Source organism: Tachypleus tridentatus, chromosome 7, assembly GCF_004210375.1.
Source record: "Tachypleus tridentatus isolate NWPU-2018 chromosome 7, ASM421037v1, whole genome shotgun sequence".
Taxonomy (NCBI): domain Eukaryota; kingdom Metazoa; phylum Arthropoda; class Merostomata; order Xiphosura; family Limulidae; genus Tachypleus; species Tachypleus tridentatus.
In genome coordinates, this window is record NC_134831.1 from 1942954 (window position 1) to 1947723 (window position 4770).

Consider the following 4770-nt stretch of genomic DNA (forward strand, 5'->3'; position numbering starts at 1 on the left):
AAACGCTTTGATTTTCACTCACAATGACACTCTTTATGAAACAAATATATCGTTTACATGAAATCTATCGAGTCTGAATGATTTCAGCGAAAATAGATTGGTTTCGCATCGAATTTCCCATTTTTAATAACTGGGATAATTTAGCGTTCTCTATACCGCGTTAACGTTGCACTCGGAGATCGGCGGAACGACTGCATCATTCGTATTAAGTTTTTATGTGATTCTACGTTGGTTTGGTGTTTTATAGGGCAAAACAACTAGGCTATCTACGTCAGCCTAACGTGATTTTATGTTTGATATATTTAATCCAAAAAGTAATCAAACACTTATAATTCTTTTCAGCCGATGACATTTTTACTGCATTCTCTTCTGTTGAACACGATTCATTGTTTGGAATTAAGCACAAAGCTACACAATGGGCTATCTATACTCTGCCCAGTACGGGTTGAACACGAACAAACTTTCTTCAAACGCATGAACTGCATTCAGCCGAACTTTAAATTCACCAGTTAACATGAAAACACAATTGTTTGGTTTGGTTTGTTTTGAATTTCGCGCAAAGGTACACGAGGGCTATCTGCGCTAGCCGTCCCTAATTTAGCGGTGTAAGACTAGAGGGAAGGCAGCTAGTCATCACCACCCACCGCCAATTTTTGTCCTACTATTTTACCAACGAATAATGGGATTGGCTGTCACATTATAACGTCCTCACAGCTGAGAGAGCGAGCATGTTTGGTGTGACGGGAACTGGAACCCGCAATCCTCGGATTAGGAGTCGCGTGCCTTAACCATCTGGCCATGCCCGGCCAAACACAGTTGTCTTTTATTAACCTTGACTTTAAAAAAATCTGACCCACTCACACATACACAGCCCAAAAAAAATTCACCGTTAGGACATTCGTAGTGGCCTCTACATTCTCTGGAGTTTCGTCCATGAAACCAATAAAACAAAATTAATTATAAAAACTTTATCAACATACTATCAAGCCTCCACACAATGAACTGGCTGCATAGGTGGCGAAATAAACCTTACATGAAACATGCCTTTATTTAAATAAATAAATTTCCTTAAGCTATTGATGAAAATTTCTCACATAACCACCACAACACAAACCTTAAATTTCAACTGACGAACAAATTCGATACTAATAAATCAAACAACATAACATCAAAGTATAGTTGTACTATGCATTCTGGAAATGACTTCAAAAATAACTCGCATTTGGACAAAACTTGTCATTAAACATAAAATTACTATCTACTTTAAGTTCACTTAAAAATTTGGCCCTGAACTGAAGTTGTTACTAAGTAAGTTATGTGGAATCGCACAGTATCAATGTATAATATCTACAGAAAATACTAAGTCAGAGAAACCAGAAGGAAGTTTTAAACCAGATTCACTGAACATTGTAATAATAACAATAACTTTACTTGATACAATTTCAACTAAAAAAAATCAAACATTGTATGTCTTTCGGAAACGCTGTATCAAACATCAACAAACGCAAGATCAAAGAAGTTATCTTAATTAAACAAAACACCCCTAAGCTAAATCAAGTTTCCAGGGTACCAAGATACCTTTACTAAGTCGTTATGCAATCTCCTATCATGTGACATCTTTGTTTCGAACTGTACATATGTACTCCCGTGTCTTTACAGTAGCAATGTTAAATTTGTAATAAATTCATGATTACCCATCCAACTGTGTCCAGACTTCACTATTCTTTGTGTAATTCAGTATATAAAATGTAGGCCTGCACAAATATTAAAAAAATATATAAAAATTAAGAGACAAAAATTGTATTTTTAGAACTTTGTATATTAAGTCTTAGATGCGCTAATATCACTATAAAAAACATAAATTTACTACATCTAAGCCAATTTTTTGCTTTCGTATATCCAACTGGTGTCTATGCATCTCTGTATATCATTTATTTTTCTGTAATATAATAAATGGCCCGGCATGGCCAAGCGTGTTAATGTGTGCGACTCGTAATCTGAGGGTCGCGGGTTCGCATCCCCGTCGCGCCAAACATGCTCGCCCTTTCAACCGTGGGGGCGTTATAATGTGACGGTCAATCCCACTATTCGTTGGTAAAAGAGTAGCCCAAGAGTTGGCGGTGGGTGGTGATGACTAGCTGCCTTCCCTCTAGTCTTACACTGCAAAATTAGGGACGGCTAGCACAGATAGCCCTGGAGTAGCTTTGTGCGAAATTCAAAAAACAAACAAAAACAAACAAACAATATTATAAAGGTTTGGTATGTGTGCGAGACCATACCTTCGTGAGGTGTAAAACTGGTAGTGTTATATGTAGATATATGCAAAGGTAACAGTTTCATATTTTTTGGTATGCGACATATGATTTATTAACGCGTTGACGGATTTGTTGCATTGGTGTTACTAATTTAATATTCAAAACTTCACATGCATCACATTAAAATCAGTAATATAATAACATATTGTATTATAGTACAATACATAATACAATATGTTATTATATTACTGTACATATGTATTCCCGTGTCTTTACCGAAGCAATAACATATTATGTATTGATGGGTAATCATGAATTTATTACAAATTTAACATTGCTATGGTAAAGACACGGGAATACATATATATCAGTAATATAATAACATATTGTATTACAATACAATACAGTGTAGAATCGTATAATACACTAAAGTATAGTATAGTACAGTTCACCACACTGTATTAGTGAACGTTCTTTTGTATAAATTACTGTATTCTGTAATGTTGTACAAATTACGTATTTTAATTCTTTCTTGATTGAGGTCCTTTATCATCCTATGTAGTCATTCCAGGATTGTGTAGGTGGCGCTCAGGGTTCATGATATACTACAAGTTGCACAATTTTCACTACGTCCTTCAATATATGTATTCTTGTAATCCTAAGCAGGATTCAATCAGCCTATAAGCTCCGAAGAAAGGTGCATGTTGAATATGATAAAATAGTGTTGATTACTGCTAAAACATGGCACATATTTTGTATGAAGTAAATAATTTGTTGTATTGAACATAGACTGGAAAATTCTCGTTGTTACCTTCAGAGACAAAAATACGTAACGTAACATCTAATAGAAGGTGAAAACTGAACCAATCTTGCCATCCATCAAGGGGCCCAGCCCAGCCTGGCCACGTGGTTAATGCGATCGACTCATATTATGAAGGTCGTGGTTTTCTATTCCCGTCACACCAAACACGCTCGCCCTTTCAGTTATGGGAGTGTTATATTGTAATGGTCAATTCAACTTTTCGTTGGTAAAAATGTAGCCCAAGAGTTGGAGGTGGGTGGCGATGACTAGCTGCCTTCCCTTCTCTGCTAAATTAGGGACAGCTAGCGCAATGGTCCTCGTGTAGCTTTGCGCAAAATTCATAAAACAAACACATCATACATCAAGAGACGAGTTATGTGGTTCGGACACCTAAATTCTGTATCACAAAGAGCATTTAATACCAAAATAAACGAATGGAATGCAAAAGGACGACCACTCAGATGGTGGATTGGATATGTACTCAGGAGACAAAGAAATGAGCAAGATAGAATTCCCTGGATTTCTCCTCAACATTGCAAGACTCGTTTCAGCTTGTTACGAATTTCGAGTAAAGCTACAAGAGGGCTATCTGTGCTAGTCGTTCCTAATTAAACATACAAAAGGAAAGACAGTTAGCCATTACCACCCACGCCGAATACTTTAACCAAGAATCCAATAATGAAATCTCCCCACAGCTGAAAGGACGAGCAAATTTGGTTGGACGGTGATTCAAACCCGCGGCTCGAGAGTCGAGCACCCCAAACACCTACCCATGCTGAGCCTGTGCAAAGCATAAAAGGAAGGGGAAATTAAACAACACTGACTGGAAAAATCCCCACCAAAAACTGATCATTTAGTGTACCTATTTTTAAAAAAAATCTAAAAATATGAAATTAAATCTGAAAACGATGTAAACTAAAAATATATATTATTAGGTTGCCAAACAGTTAGGATTATTATAAACTGATTTAGCTGATGCCTTTCAAAGTTCCCAAGCAAGCTTATCAAAGTACAATGCATTACTACACACACACACACAGTAACGTTACAATAGTGGCTAAAGTAGCAAATAGCATATCTCATAATGAATTCACCCATTACGTGAACGTTAAAACATAGTAAAAGCAAGGAAAGGGTACAAACAGTCCAACAGAAATAACAGGTCTAAGAAAAGTTTTCCTCAACTTTTTTATTTTTATTTTGATAACCCCAAAACATAAAATTATAAAAACAGAATAAAATAGAAACACAATGACAAAGACGGACACAGGATATACTAACATTACAACAATGAATGCGAAAAGAAAAATAAAAGCTGTACACGTGAAATTCCTTTCAAATATTCTTGATGTTTTTTGGTAGCTCATTGTCCACAGTCCACGTGAGTCTACAAATAGAATTTCTTTGGTGTCAATTTGGATTCAAAACAACAAAATGGTGAGCGAAAAGCCATTCTCTGTGGTTCTTTCCGATATACAATAGCAATCAACTACATATATAATTTTTAAAGAAGAATTGAAAGGTGTTCGTCAACCCCAAAAATTTAAAAGAACTGGACGGGATACAGCAAGAACTCTTTTTTTTTTTTTTTTAAGATGGGGAAATGCTTTACTAAACGTTACCTTATGTCACAGTGTTATTGTAGTATTGTAGTTCATTTTGTTATTAATTAATGTATTTAATACTTAGAAGTACGCATGAAATTAATAACTC